The 16503-nt window shown below is 35.7% G+C and overlaps 1 long non-coding RNA gene across 1 annotated transcript; it reads right to left on the bottom strand.

Annotated features, from left to right (window-relative positions):
- Positions 1-242: 242 nt before the first annotated feature.
- Positions 243-5086, bottom strand: LOC123551618 (uncharacterized). Its single transcript, XR_006686447.2, has 2 exons — positions 2830-5086; positions 243-402 (listed from the first exon to the last, which is right to left on the bottom strand). It is a non-coding gene; the product is annotated as an uncharacterized LOC123551618 (long non-coding RNA).
- Positions 5087-16503: the final 11417 nt, after the last annotated feature.

Raw genomic sequence — 16503 nt, 5'->3', positions numbered from 1 at the left:
TCATATTCCCTCTCCATCTATATACTTATTGTACAAAGGAAGGTCTACGCCGTCACTTTTTAGATCGCTGAAAGAACGTGTACATATAAAATGTAGCTTACTTAGTTAGTTGAAAACATCTTGCTTGTTGCTCGCGTTTTTGGTCGTTGATTGCAAACGGTTTCGGGGCTTTTTCATCTTTACTTGGAATACGCACAAAGTAGATTTTAACAAAGGGAACATATATACCGAAAATCTTAAAATCATTCTGCCATATTCCAGTTTATTCTTTTTTTAGTATACAACAAAAATGAGTTTTATTTTTCTGTCAGCACAGCGATACCAGGGTTGTCATGGAACACTGCTGCACGCAACACGTGCAATATATACGCCGTTGTTTGTCCTCGTGTGTTGACGTGGTATCTAAAATATAAAAACAATACAGATAAATTATTCAAACAATGCCAAAATTGCAGACATATTTACCAACTACTTTTATTATGTAAATATCACGTCCGGAAAAAAATGAGTTCTAGTTCGCATTCTTGACGCGAGTGTAAAAAGGTGACTTTATTTTATTAACCATGATTTTAGATAGACTATTTGTCGAGTCCTTTTCAAACATTGATAATGCTCGTTGTTATCAATAATTCAAATTGCCTTAAGGAGGTAATTCTTTTCCATATTATTATGCCCCACCCACTTCGAAGAAGGTGGGGTATAATGTTTTGCAGATGTCGGTCGGTCGGTCCGTAGACCAATCGGTTTCCGGATGATTACTCACGAATGCTTTGGCCTAGGATCATGAAAGTTGATAGGAAGGTTGGTCATGACCAGCACTGAGATGACCCCTATTGATTTTGAGGTCAGTTGCTCAAAGGTCAAGGTCACAGTGACCCGGAACAGTTAAACGGTTTCCGGATGATAACTCAGAATGCTTAGGACTAGGATCATAAAATTGGGTTTCCGGAAGATAACTCACGAACGCTTTGGCCTAGGATCATAGAAGTTGATAGCGAGGCTGGACATGATCAATAGATGACCCCTATTGATTCTGAGATTAGAAGGTTAAAGGTCAAGGTCACAGTGACCCTGAACAGTTAAACGGTTTCCAGATGATAACTCAAGAACGCTTGTGTCTAGGATCATGAAAGTTGATAGGGAGGATGGTCAGGACCAGCAGATAACCCCTAATGAATTTGAGGTCAGTAGGTCAAAGGTCAAGGACACAGTGACCCAGAACAATCCGGGCTATAACTTGAGAATGCTTGGCCTAGGATCATGAAACTTAATAGGGATGTTGTTCATGACCAATAGATGACCCCTATTAATTTTGAGACCAAAGGTCAAGGTCACAGTGACCCGTAACAGTTGAACGGTTTCTTGATGATAACTCAAGAACACTTGAGCCTAGGATTTTGAGAGTTGATAGGAAGTTGGTCATGACCAGCAGATGACCCCTATTGATTTTAGGTCAGTCGGTCAAAGGTCAAGATCACATTGGCCCAGAACAGTAGAACCTTTTTTCTGCCAAATAACTTGAATATACTTTGGTGTAAGTCACATTTGATACAGGTTTACTTATGACTGGTAAATGCCCCATAATTATTGAATTGAGGTGCAGTGCACAGTGACCAAACAGTTTCTGTTCCTTGTGCAATGCATTTCGTGTTCTACGAGCTCTTGTTACATTGAAAATGATGACAAATTCAACATTGGTTTCCATGTCTGCTATCGCGGGACGTGTTACCTCCCGTATTAATACTACTAAAACACGGTCACGCACTGACGTCACTGTGTGCTTTTATATTAGAAATACATGCGCGAAGAAACTAAGGCATCCCTATTTCATCTACTTGCCTACCTAAAAGAAATATAAGAACCGAAATAAAAATGCAGCAAGAGCAATAAATCGAATTGGTTTTACCCCACATGTAATAATTCACCGAAGGCGTAAAACTTCCTCGTATTTTTTTGGTATATTAAAATATGGTTCAGCCATACACGAGAACCATTTGACCTAGAACCTTCAATCTTGATAGCATGATTGTTGTATGAAGTAGATGAACCCTATTCTGTTTTGAGTAAACAGATCACGGGGACCTGAATATTGAAAACTATTTCTGAACCAATTGGCCCAGAACCTTCAAATAGGCCTATTAAGATGACCCCTACTATTTTTAGGCTCAGTAAAGCAAAGGTCAAGACCACAGGGACCTGAACCTTGAAACCGTTTCCGCTTAATAACTTAAGAACCACTTGACCCAGTATCTTCAAACTTGATAGCTTGATTTGGTCTATGAAGTAGATGATCCCTAATGTTTTGAGGGTTAGTAGGTCAAGGCCATAGTGATCACAGGACTGAAAATTGGACAACCCATCGTTGGATGAGATGGTTTTTTTAGATGTTTTCCATAAGTACGAAGAATTTTATAGTACTACATACGTTTGAACACTATTTTCTAGTTTGTTCACAATATGTTATTTCAGTTCATGTGCTTTATTTGTATTCGCGGTCTATATTATTTGAAATTTAATTATTATGAAAAACCGGCTATATATTTGTACTATCCTCTTTAAATAAAGTAATTACTATCATTATTATTTATGTATTTATTATTATTAATTTTATTATTATTTAAACTCGTGTTTGAAGTCTAAAATAAGTACGAAAAAAATTAACAAAACTTTATCATGAGTTAAGTGAACAAACAGTAATTTAAAACAAAGTCTACATCCAGCGTCCGTTTTTCCGTACCGTATCATGGTAAAAACCATTAAACTATTGCTATGTTAAATAATAGAATTCAAATAACTTATAAAATGTAAAAATATTTAAAAAATGTTTACCTTGAGGTCCGTTCGGACATACGAGATCCAGAACACGAGCCATATTCCTTACACAGCGTTCCAATCCTCTTGCAGCATGGCGGCTTCCATGACGAGTATTCTGGCATTCTATTGCTCTCGTATCACACACTTTAACCATGATAAAACAAATCGACAAAACTGCTAGATGCTTCGCTGTACACATTTTCATTGACACTGATGTGAAAAATTAATGTTCAGTTTGCCTGTTTTGTGGTTTCACGATTTCCATTTATAGACCTAAATAAATTTCACACTTTTATTGACGAACATGTCTTGCACAACATGACTCGAAAAAAGCTACTTGTATGAGACAATGTATATCGCAATATCACATTTATTTAAGCCCAGTAACCCAAGGTCCTAACAAACATCCATTAGTCGTTACCGGCGTTTCACAAAATTTTACCTTACATTTCCAGTGCACTATCTCGAGCCCTTTTTATGCTATGGATGTTTGCCATCCATCTACATGATCTAATAAAATTTTTGATTACTTGAAAACTCAATAATTATTGTTAAAAAATCACGCCTTAAGATCTATGTCATTTTAAGTACTTCCATTAAGATTTAGTACTTTAAAACTTAAAAATAAAATCAACAGAGATCCCATGTGTTCATGAAACGGTATTTACAAATATGCCTACGTGTAAAAAAGAAATATGAAAACAATTACTATGTTAATAATGCACTTAAGGGCGTTAGGCCGAGTGGTTTAATATCTAAGCCTCTGAAAGATGAACTGCGGTCAGTTACACGACAAACCACAAGAAGGCATTGATTGTTTTCATTCTTACATGTTTATTGAAATATTTTGATTAAAGTTATGCTGGGTTTCATTTATCAGAGTAGTAATGAACCGGATGTCATGTGGCAATTTGACGTCATAATTGACGTCATAACGCTCCCTTGCCGGTTCGTGCGTCAACCATTTTTATCGCAACACGAAACATACCTATGCGACACGACGGTCGACACACGATACGATGGGCGGCAAAACGACAGGACTTTGCGTTGTGTCACATAGTCGTGTAGTATCGAGATTGTCGTGGTAGTGTCGCATTATAGTTGTAAAATCTTTTTGGTCAACGCACGACGTGCGATACGACACATGACAATACGATACGACACATCACACGACGCATGACAATGCGACATGACGCACGAAAATGGTCGCACGACATCTTATTTCGAGACCACGACTGCTTATTTAAAGTGTACGACATCCTATATCGAGCGCATGGCATCTTATCTCGAGTACTCGACATCTTATCTCCAGTGCACGACATCTTATCTCGGGCGCACGATATCTTGTCTCGAGCGCTCGACATCTTATCTCGAGTGCACGACATCATATTCGATCGCACGACATCCTATCTCGGTAACACGACATCTTACCTCGAGTGAACAACATGTTATCTGGAGCGCACGACTTTTAATCTCGAGCTCGCTATAACTTATTTCGGTCGCATGACATTTTATTTCGAGCGCTCGAGATAAATTAATTAAAAAAACATAAGTGTGTGTCCTAATTATACCACCGTACTTTTATGTAGTTGTCATAAAACTAAAAATTAACATTTGTATTTAGATAGATGCCGATAACTTTCACACACGATACCAAATATAAAAAAAAAACGTGTGAACTACTATCAGTGTGAACCAACCCAGTCTGACTCATTTCAATAAAACATCCGCTATAAGATATATTAAGGTATCCGGTCCACAAATAAGCAAGTTCTATATAATAGTGAGTGCTATTAAAACTGCTAAACTCATATAATTTTGGTTTCATTTGAAAGTGTATGGTCTCCTGAAAAAGAAAATAAAAATTTCATGACAAAATATGTTATGGAACTTTTATTTTTTACTTTACAGTTTTCAGTGATACTTCAACAGAAATCCAGCTATCACATTTTAAGATTTATCATTTCGCAGTCAACAAAAATGACTAGTGATTTGTGCATATTATTATGGTCATCTTATTAACTAATTCTTGTTCAGCAGACACAACTCTTTCAAATGCTACCAAATAACAAGCACAAAAAAAATGGGATCACCAGGCATAGAATGTTATCTATTTGTATATCGGATACCTTAATGTAATAGGAAAATATATGATATATGCGACATAAAAAGGCCATGCCCCGATATGTTGAAATACAATCGCAAATTAATGCACATGCGAATAATGCGAACTGCACCGATCTCATATGAAGGGGTGCACACGAAAGACTTAAACCTGTTCGTGTCACTTTTCATATACCCGCAATCTGTTAACCGAAACAGTGTTCCTGTGTTTTGTACCAATGTAGCTGTAAAAAACGAATGATTTCGTATTAATTGGTCATGGGTTCTATTTCTTTGATGGAACTTTACAGTTAAGGTCATAAGGTTTAATGGTGGAGGACGATCCTATGTGCCCATCCGTGCATTATTTCAGGCACGAGCGGGCACCTTGATATATTTTTTGTCTTTTAGTTTCTGGAAAGTTTCTGTTAGTATCACATCATCATCATCCTTGACCACATTACCCTCTCACTCCTCCAGCCCATCCTCACCCATCAAAAATATTTCTTTTACTATTTGTTGGTATTGTGTCAAAAAATTCCAGTCATCATTCACCATTCTCCATCCCCATTCCACCCCCACAAACACACAAAGCATTACCAACGGGAAACTTTCAAATCTTCCTGTCCGAAAACACTGGCCTACTTTATTTCTCCCTTCCTTAAATACAGCAACACACCTAAAAACTGCTGCACGTGATAATGCTTGTTTGCCGAGTATTAAAAATTTCAGTGCTAGTACTGCCTTTGTAAAATTCAATTTTTATGTAAGCACGCTGTTCTTCAGCTGTAAAGCTTGCCGTGGTGCTTGTACAGATGTAATTGTGCCAAAATTAGACTTGATAATGTCACTGCCACTTACATGCAAAATTTTGTGAAGAACCGTTGACTCATTCCCGAGATATTTGACTAGTCTGACATTTTATTGACTGACCCTCGTACATGTTATATACAGTAATTATGAAAGCGTACGTGTAGAAAATCACATACATTCCATTGAACATTGAAGACATATCGCCAGATATTTTCTGCACTAAACAGAAATTTGTGTGGTCTATGCGTGGGTTTCGCACTAACAGGGGGAATAGTTAAATTTCAGTACGTCTAGAAATCTAAATGAACTGGGAACCATGACACTAATATCGATTCATTTTACGGACTTACAACAAGACCCAGTCGATTTCAAATGCAACTACCATACATCAGTTTAAATTCTGAAGCCTCTGTATGTTTCTAGTAAAAGTCGTATTGTATATTAATGGATCGCGATAATTTTATTTTAACGGTACTTGGTAAAATCAAAAAACAGGTAAAGCAGGTATATTATCCGATATTAAAATGGTGTTAATTTGTATAATGTAGTATTCTTAACTCTAAATACAATGTGATATATCATAACAGATTTGTAGTCTAGTGAATTGCGTGTCGGTCTTCTGTTCTTTTTATTTACTCACTTTTATTCGTGAGTAAATCAATTATTCACTTATCCCTTGTTACTAAAACTACAAATACAACAAAAAAAAAAAAACGAATAGGATACAGGCAATTTTATTTGACACCATTTCGATTAACAAAACAATGGAATAGTTTATTTCAATGTATTCTGCATCTTTTCCAGGAGCGAAGGAATCTTTGATTTACCTGAAAAATACTAAAACACTGTAAAGCAACAGCAATAAAAAGACACCAAAAGGTGCCTATGTTAAGAGAGAAAAGAAATAATAACTTTAACATGTCCGAAGCATTGTGATGATACTCTTATCACGTGGGTAAAGATTACATTTTACTTGGATTTGATCGTAGATACCCTGTGTAAAATTTCAAACTTTAAACTAAAATCAAAGTAAATCCATAAAATATTTCAATAAAACTTCAAAATTTTGTAGTTTGTAGCATCATCTGTGGCATGCCAACCAAAATTTTTGAAATAATGTGATATTTATTTCTAAAGTTACTATATGTTCATAAACAAAATACTTCGTTTAAACCCAAGTGAAAACTGGCAGATAATTGAAAATTCAGCTCTCTGCGAAAACCATTTTACAATAACGGGCGGGTGGGTGGGATAAATTGTTGTAAGTAAGAAATAACTTTCTGGTGTCAAATTCTTGCCTCGAGTAACTAGAACACTTGTAATGCAAGTTTTAAATACTATACACTGACGCTTAATCACGAAAATATCATGCAAAGCATGATCAAAATTGCATAAACAAAATTATGGTAAAGACTTTGAAGCATGAAATAAAGCATGAACTGGAATATAGTAACCATGGGAATCGTGAATAATTTTATGTTTGTATGGTGTATGTTCGAGCCCTTCTTTGTGATGTTTACTTATTCTTTTTTTTGCAGGTATTTTTTATATCGTCTTTTGTATTTATTTTTCTTTCATTTTTTAATTTATTTGTTTAAGTTTATTTTTCATGTCATGACAAATATGTATACAGAATTTCATTAAAAAGCACTGTCGGTATCTGAGTAGTCATCCTGCTCGCTAGCAGTGTCAGTAGCCACTGACCTCAATAATGAAATGCTCACACGAGTCGTCATAAATATGTTACTGCTATGTCTTAAACATAACATTTTATTAACCTTCATAATGTCTTTAGCGATCGCAACTTTGGTTTTATTTTCCCTGCAAGAGGTTTTTTCTTTATTTATTTTGCAATGTTAATAGATTCAATGTCTATTCTAATATGAGATCCTCTGCAAAATGTCAGGAAGTACTCAGTATATATTACCTGTATTCCTTCTCCAGATAGAAACATGATAGATAAAAAAATGTACCTCGTCATGTATTCGAACCAGCACCGTAAGCTTACAAATCATACGTGTTAAGCGAAATAAGATATTTGTCATATAATATGTCTACCTGATTCCCGATTTCATTGTTATGGGTTAATCCGGTATTAGTAAATAAAGGCCACAGTTATCGCGTTTTGTTAATATATTTGGTTATTTTTGCGATATTTTTATTAATTATTTGACTAGATCATATTGTTGCACTAAAGTCGTCTTTAGTATGTTGCTTTGTTTGTGAATTTTAATATAAGTATTGTTAAACTTTCACTACACAGTAATTTAAATGGCCTGAAGATGGAATCTATTTTTCTTATGGATTGAAAAATTGATTGCATTCGCGAATAATACTAGAAGTGAAAAGAAGTAGTAAAAACAAAACCGTTTAGTGAGTTCATGGCAGTATTTATTTACAAAAACCATTTAGCTGTATGGTATGTGAAAATATAGTCTGTGGAGATATACTATTTTCATTCTAACCACTATTTACATCCTTGGCCACATCACCCTAAAATTGCTTGCTTTGTATTGTATTCATTTTCAGTGCACCACTATGACAGTTTGACCTATATTATTATTATTTTGACATAAAAACAGTGAATTTATCAGGAGATAATGTCACACTTAAAGTTTTCATTGTTTAAAAGGAAAACAAATTTAGTCATGTTAGAAATTTCTGTATTTTTTATACACACACTGACATCTATTGTAAACATGCCATTATTATATGACCTATAAACACATAAACCCTGACTGTCAGGAACGGCAACCCAGTTCACAAAATTTAGCCTGCTGGCAGCAAGTCATTTTGCCTATGTGACCAGTGCAGACCAAGATCAGCCTGCACATCTGTGGAGTCTGATCATGGTCTGCACTGTTCGCTATTCAGTCAGTATATTTTCAGTAAACACCCCTTCAAATAATTAATGGTACTGCCCAAATTGAATGATGGACTGGTCCATTTTAGAAACTTAGCAGGGTAAAGGTTAAACACTACATGAAACTGTAATTTTGCACAGTTACTGTAGATAATCAGTCAGACTGACCAGTGAGGTTGAATGCTAATGCTAAAAAGGGCATAAAATTTCCATTTTGCACACAAACATAAAAGTAACTAGTCAAACTGGTCCTAGAGAATTGATTTCAGCAGCCATATAAAATAACTTACGAACTTTTCAGCTCTGCAGTATGATGTGATATGCTCCAAAAAATTAAATATTGACGTCGAGGATATTATATTGCACTGCTGAAAAGTACATAATTGTATAACATTTTCATACCAATGGATTAATTGTGAAAAAGCAAGGAACAACTGATATTGATATGTATCCATATTAAATATACCCAGAAAGAGTTTTGTTGAAAGTCCCGTTATTGCATACACAACCAGTGTATAAATGAATAGTGCATTGATGTATCAGAAACATTTTCTTGTTCATTATTGATATGAGCCACGCCATGAAAAAAAAACAAAATAGTGGCTTTGGGACCAGCATGGATCCAGACCAGCCTGCGCATCCGCGCAGTCTGGTCAGGATCCATGCTATTCACTAATGATTTCTCTAATTGCAATAGGCTTTGAAAGCGACCAGCATGGATCCTGACCAGACTGCGCAGATGCGCAGGCTGTTCTGGATCCATGCTGGTCGCAATGCCACTATGTTGGTTTTCTCATAGCGCGGCTCATATCATGATTTTCTGACAGTTGATTTTGATATTTATTTATTATTACTGGCTTACTGAGATGTGTTTATTTTTTCAGTCTACCAAGTAGAAAGATTGCATTAAATTAATTTTGTGATAAACCAACCAATAGTAAATTTTATTGGTTTCAATAAAAAGTGAATAATGATACAATTGTTTTCTCATTTCTTCTTTTTCATTTTATATATTCAGGGGCGGATCCAAGATTTTTTTTGTTAATAATGGGCAGTACTTGTAGGGGGATCAGGGACGAGTATCGTACGAAACAGTTATGTGCCTACAAGTCAGATGGTGCAGTATAACGAATATTGAACACATTATCTTTCAAATATGGAAACCAAATTGACTGTCATCCAGTTCCTTCTCTTCAGAATTAACCATGCATGGCGAAAGTTTCTTTTTTTGGTCCCAATTTTACCAAGCAAAAATATTTGCCCACAGACTTTTAGGTGGGCGGGGGTGGCACTGTGTCCGTCCCTTTAGGGTCTGCCTTTTGGCGTTCTTCAATGCAGTCAACGATTTTTACATGGTAATTGCATATATCTTTAAGACCCACCACAACCGGGTATTGACCTACTTTTTCCTCCCACAGAAACTTCGTGAAAATCATTCTTATAATACAACTATACTGCAAGATGACGGGTGGACAATTTAGGCCATCGCTGAATTATTGTGTTTTCACAATTTATCTGCATTTTATAACCATCATACACAGTAGAAACAAAATGTGGTCTAAACTCAACATATTACATCAATTACTGTGCATACTGCTACATTGATCTAGCGAAATGTTTAGACATTTTAACATATTGTCTTGGCCTTATCTATGTCGCTGTCAATTTGTAACTATATACGTGTATATTTCTCAACTTTTTGATGCAAATCATGTATAATTACTATCATGGAAATATAAAAAAAAAATGGAAATATAAAAAAGTGCAGTTATTTTGTGGCGCCTTTAAGTCTGTAAGTCATTAAGTAAGAAATATTTACACCATGTCTGGAGAGTTCACACAATGGAAATTCTTAATTTCCTTAAAATGTATACTGTCCGGCGAATGAGCTTTTCTTTCACAACAGAATTTTAGAAACAAAAACTGACGTACAATCCTGAAACCTTTTGGTCAGATCCTTTGGCTCATTGATAAAGGGTGAACGGGATTCAACCGATACTCATTAAGATGGCAGTTCATTAAGGTAACCGCCTATAAAGACATTCTGCTGCAAACACCAATCGTAGAAGATGTCCACTTCAATTTCCCTCTCCATCTATGTACTTATTGTATAAAGGAACGCCTACGTCGTCACTTTTTGATAGCTGAAAGAACGTGTAAATCTGAAATGTATCTTACTAAGTTAGTTGGAAGCTCGGCGTTTTTGGTCGTTGACTGCAAACGGATTCGGGGCTTTTTTCATTTTTACTTTGAGTACGCACAGTAAGTAGATTTTAACAAAGGGAACGTATATACCGAAAATCTTGAAAACCATTCTGCCATATTCCAGTTTATTTTATTTTTTTTTAGTATACAGCAAAAGTTAGTTTTATTTTTCTCTCAGCACAGTGATACCAGGGTTGTCATGGAGCACTGCTGCACGCAGCACGTGCAATATATACGCCGCTGTTTGTCCTCGTGCGTTGACGTGGTATCTAAAACATAAAAAATACTGCAAAATTATTCAAACAATGACAAAATCGCAGACATATTTACCAACTATTTTATTATGTAAATATCACGCCCGGAAAAAAATGTGTTCTCGTTCGCATTCTTGACGCTAGTGGAAAAATGTGACTTTTTTATTAACCAAGATTTAAGATAAACTATTTGTCGAGTCCTTTTTAAACAGTGATAATGCTCGTTGTTATCAATAATTCAAATTGCCTTAAGAACGTTATTCTTTTCCACATTATTATGCCCCACCCCCTTCGAAGAAGGTGGGGTATATTGTTTTGCAGATGTCGGTCAGTCGGTATGTCGGTCGATCGGTCCGTAGACCAATTGGTTTCCGGATGATTACTCACGAATGCTTTTGGCCTAGGATCATGAAAGTTGATAGGAAGGTTGGTCATGACCAGCAGATGACCCCTGTTGATTTTGAGGTCAGTTGCTCAAAGGTCAAGGTCACAGTGACCCGGAACAGTTAAACGGTTTCCGGATGATAACTCAAGAATGCTTTGGACTAGGATCATAAAATTGGGTTTCCGGATGATAACTCACGAACGCTTTGGCCTAGGATCAAAGAAGTTGATAGCGAGGTTGGCTATGACCAGTATACGATCCCTTAGATTAGTAGGTCAAAGGTCAAGGTCACAGTGACCCTGAACAGTTAAACGGTTTCCAGATGATAACTCAAGAATGCTTGTGTCTAGGATCATGAAAGTTGATAGGGAGGATGGTCAGGACCAGCAGATGACCCCTAATGATTTTGAGGTCAGTAGGTCAAAGGTCAAGGACACAGTGACCTAGAACAATCCGGGCTATAACTTGAGTATGCTTGGCCTAGGATCATGAAACTTAATAGGGATGTTGATCATGACCAATAGATGACCCCTATTGATTTTGAGATCAAATGTCAAGGTCACAGTGACTCGTAACAGTTAAACGGTTTCTTGATGATACCTCAAGAACACTTGGGCCTAGGATTTTGAGAGTTGATAGGAGGTTAGTTATGACCAGCAGATGACCCCTATTGATTTTATGTCAGTCGGTCAAAGGTCAAGATCACATTGACCCAGAACAGTAGAACCTTTTTTCTGCCAAATAACTTGAATATACTTTGGTGTAAGTCACATTTGATACAGGTTGCTTATGATTGGTAAATGACCCATAATTATTGATTTGAGGTCAGTACGTCCAACAGTGAACAAACAGTTTCTGTTCTTGTGCAATTACTGAATGCATAAAGGAGGTGTGGGGAGCATTTTGTGTTCTATGAGCTCTTGTTACATTGAAAATGATGACAAATTCAACATTGGTCTCCATGTCTGCTATCGCGGGACGTGTTACCTCCCGTATTAATACTGCTAAAACACGGCACGCATTGACGTCACTGTGCCCTGTTATATTTAGACATACATGCGCCATGAACTAGTGCATCCCTATTTCAAATACCTGCTTACCTAAAAGAAATATAAGAACCGGAATAAAATGCAGCTAGACCAGTAAATCGAATTGGTTTTACCCCACATGTAATAATCCGTCGTGAAATTATTCCGAAGGCGTAAAACCGCCTTGTATTTTTTGGTATATTAAAATGTGGTTCAGCCATACACGAGAACCATTTGACCTAGAACCTACAATCTTAATAGCATGATTGGTGTATGAAGTAGAATGAACCCTATTCCTTTTTGAGTCAACAGGTCACAGGGACCTGAATATTGAAAACTATTTCTGAAGCAATTGGCCCAGAATCTTCAAACTTAAAAGCATGATTAGGCTTATTAAGAAGATGACCCCTACTATTTTTAGGTTCAGTAAAGCAAAGGTCAAGAAAGACCACAGGGACCTGAACATTGAAACCGTTTCCGCTCAATAACTTAAGATTAAAAACCACTTGACTCGGTATCTTCAAACTTGATAGCTTGATTTGGTTTATGAAGTAGATTATCCCCAATGTTTTTAAGGTAAGTAGGTCAAGGTCATAGTGATCACAGGGCTTTAAATGGGACAACCCATCCTGGGATGATATTTGTTTTTGTGTTCCATAGGTACAAAGAATTTTATAGTACTACATACGTTTAGACAATATTTTCTAGTTTGTTCACAATATATATATGTTATTTCAGTTCATGTGCTTTATATGTAGGCCTATTTCACTGTCTATATTTGAATTTTTATCATTGTGTAAAGAGAACCATATGTAAGACCGGTTATAGCCAAATATATTTTTACTATCCTCTTTAAGAAGGTACAAGCGTGTTTTTGATGTGTTTTTTTATGATATCTGCCATTTGAAAATAGTTTCTACAAATATTTCTTTCTTACACTTTTTTTACCAAAAATTAATGGCTAATTATGTATCATTTAACCAAACAGATTCTACTTGTTGCGGAAAAATAATCACCCGCATTTTTGACTGGCATTTTCCTAAAATTGATGTAAGATTTACAATGAGATAGGGGTCGGTAATTTCAAATATCTATTAAAGTAAATCAGGTTTGGTTCTGTTATTTTTTCTGACTAATATATATAATGATAAGCTATAATTGAATTAAGTTTTTAAAATAGCACTTTATATTATCTAGGAAATATAAAATAAAACAATAAGAGCTAAATATATGTATATCAAAATTCATTAACTTTTAAAAAAAATTCTAAACCAATCTCTCAGATGCACGGTGACCCCAAATATTTTTCTTTCCATATTGAAGCATATTTGTGCGTCATTAAAAATCTTAACGTCATATTTTTTTCTAGATATAAATACGTTTTTCCGTTGAAAATAAAGTGGCTGGGGTAATTATGTCAACATGTATTGTTAGTGACATTTTTGCTTATATAATTGTATTCATAGTAACCTGTAAGACCTGAAATCCTTAACATTAAGTGGGATATTATATGTTCTATAAAGAACCACACTTTTTCAATTTTACCAAATTTCAGAAATGCTTACCAGTGGATGCAGAAAATGCCCTATAAAATTAAAACGAGTTCGGTGACCTGTGCTTTTTCTTCTCTCGTTTGTCTTGGAATTTAATGCGCTTAAAGCTCAAAGAGTATGAAAAAATCTTAATGTTAGAAAAACAAACGGTCCTACATACCTAAATAAAGTAATTACTATCATTATTATTTATCTGTTCATTATTATTATTATTATTATTTATACTCGCGTAAGAAATTACAATAAGTATGGAAAAAAAACCAGTAAATTAAAACATTTTTTTTCCTCCATCGTCCGTTTTTCGCAATGATTTCACGATTAAAATATTGCTATGTTAAAAAACAAAACTAGAATAATTTATTGAAAGTAAAACTATTCAAAACAGTTTACCTTGAGGTCTGTGTGGACACACGAGATCCAGAACACGAGCCATATTCCTTACACAGCGTTCCAGTCCTCTTGTAGCATGGTGGCTTCCATGACGAGTATTTGGGCATTCCATCGCTCTCGTATCACACAATTTAACCATGATAAAACAAATCGACAAAACTGCTAGATGCTTCGCGGTACACATTTTCATTGACACTGTGAACTTAATGTTTAGTTGCGCCTGTTTTGCGGTTTCACGATTTCCATTTTTAGACCTAAATAAATCCCGCATAATTTTTTACGGTCATGTCTTTATTATTACCATAACTTCAAAAAGGCTATGGGTATTATATATCGCAATATCAAAACCCAGATTTTAACCCAACTTTCTAACAGAAATCCATAAGGTATTATAGTATTATGGGCGTTTCTTACGCCCTTAGATTTTCAAGTACCCTAGTTAAAGATCTCGACCCCTTGTATGCTATTGATGCTTGCTATCCATGTAAAGAAAAATTGATTACTTGGAAACTCAATAATTATTGTTAAATAAAAGTCACGCCTTAAGATCTATGTCATTTTAAGTACTTCGATGAACATCTTAAAAGTAAAATCAGTAGAGATATCCCATGTGTTCATGAAACGGTATTTAAAAATATGCCTACGTGTAAAAAAGAAATATGAAAACAATTACTATGATAATAATGCAGTTAAGGGCATTAGGCCGAATGTACGACAGACCACAAGAAGGCATTGGTTGTTTTCATTCTTACATGTTTATTAAAATATATTTAGATTAAAGGTATGCTTGGTTTCATTTATCAGAGTAGTAATGAGCCGGATGTCTTGTGGCAATTTGACGTCATAATTGAAGTCATAACGCTCCCTTACCGGTCCGTGCGTCAACCGTTTTTATCGCAACACGAAGCACAACAATGCGACACGACGCTCGACACACGATAAGATGGGCGACGAAACGACAGGACATTGCGTTGTGTCACATAATCGTGTAGTACCGAGATTCTTGTGGCAGTGTCGCATAGTAGTTGTAAAGTCTTTTAGATCAACGCACGACGTGCGATACGACACATGACAATACGATACGACACACCACACGATGCATGACAATGCGACATGACGCACGGTCGTATTGTCGCACGTCGTATCGTGTTTAAAGCGACGTACCGGGCATCGTTTCGTACTGAGTGCATGACATCTTATTTCGATCGCACGACATCTTATTTCGATCACATAACTGCTCATCTCAAGTGCAAGACTACTTATCTCGAGCGCATGGCATTTTATCTCGTGTAATTGACATCTTATCTCGAGCGCATGGCATTTTATCTCGAGTACTCGACATCTTATCTCAAGTAAACGACATTTTATCTCGAGTGCACGACATCATAGTTCGATCGAACGACATCCTATCTCGAGAACACGACATCTTATATCGAGTGAACGACATGTTATCTCGAGCGCACGACATTTTATATCGGGCGCATGACATCTTACCTCGAGCGCACGACATTTTATCTCAAGCTCACTATAACTTATTTCGATCACATGACATTTTATTTCGAGCGCTCGAGATAAATTAATTAAAAGACATAAGTGTGTGTCCTAATTATACAACCATTCTTCTACGTAGGTGTCATTAAATTAAAATTTAACATTTGTATTTAGATAGATGCTGATAACTTTCCCACACGATACCAAATATAAAAAAAACGTGTGATCTACTATCAAAGTAATAGGCTAAACCAGCCCAGTCTGACTCATTTCAATAAAAAATCCGCTACAAGATATATTAAGGTATCTGGTCCACAAATAAGCAAGTTCTATATGATAGTGAGTGCTATTAAAATGGTAAGCTCATATGATTTCGGTTTCATTTGAAAGTGTATGGTCTCCTGAAAAAGAAAATAAAAATTACATGACAAAATATGTTATAGAACTTTTATTTTCTTTACTTTACAGTTTTTCAGCGATACTTCAACAGAAATCCAGCATTATATTGTAAGATTGATCATTTCGCAGTCAACAAAAATGACTGTAGTGATTCGTGCATATTATTATGGTCTTTTATTTACTAATTCTTGTTCAGCAGACACAA

This window comes from Mercenaria mercenaria, chromosome 4 (assembly GCF_021730395.1).
Source record: "Mercenaria mercenaria strain notata chromosome 4, MADL_Memer_1, whole genome shotgun sequence".
Lineage (NCBI taxonomy): Eukaryota > Metazoa > Mollusca > Bivalvia > Venerida > Veneridae > Mercenaria > Mercenaria mercenaria.
This window is presented reverse-complemented; position numbering and strand designations above follow the sequence as displayed.